The following is a 387-nucleotide window of genomic DNA, read 5'->3' as shown; positions in this document are numbered from 1 at the left end:
GGATCCAGCACCCACCAAACTACCCCCATGGGCTGAGCCCCTACGAAGGTACCTCCACGGTCCCAGCACCCCAAAAAGGACACCCATAAGCCTAGGCCTAACCAACTACTCCTGTGGCCTTTACCCCCACACAACTGCACTTACTGGTCTAGCCCACACTGAATAGCATCCGTGGAATGCCCCCCCCTTACTGAAAGCACCCCCTCAGGCCCAGGCATCGCGAAAGCACATCCATGTGCCCAACCTCCAGCCAACAGCAGCCACAGGCCCAGACCCCAGCAAAGTGCACCCACAGTCAGCCATCCCCAACTGCACCCACGGCCACAGAACTCTCCAGCCCACCCGTCCCCCAAACGCACCCAAGGATCCAGCACCCGCCAAACTGCC

Source organism: Galeopterus variegatus, unplaced genomic scaffold, assembly GCF_000696425.1.
Source record: "Galeopterus variegatus unplaced genomic scaffold, G_variegatus-3.0.2 Scaffold1362, whole genome shotgun sequence".
NCBI classification, from domain to species: domain Eukaryota; kingdom Metazoa; phylum Chordata; class Mammalia; order Dermoptera; family Cynocephalidae; genus Galeopterus; species Galeopterus variegatus.
Note: the sequence above shows the minus strand (reverse complement) of the source record.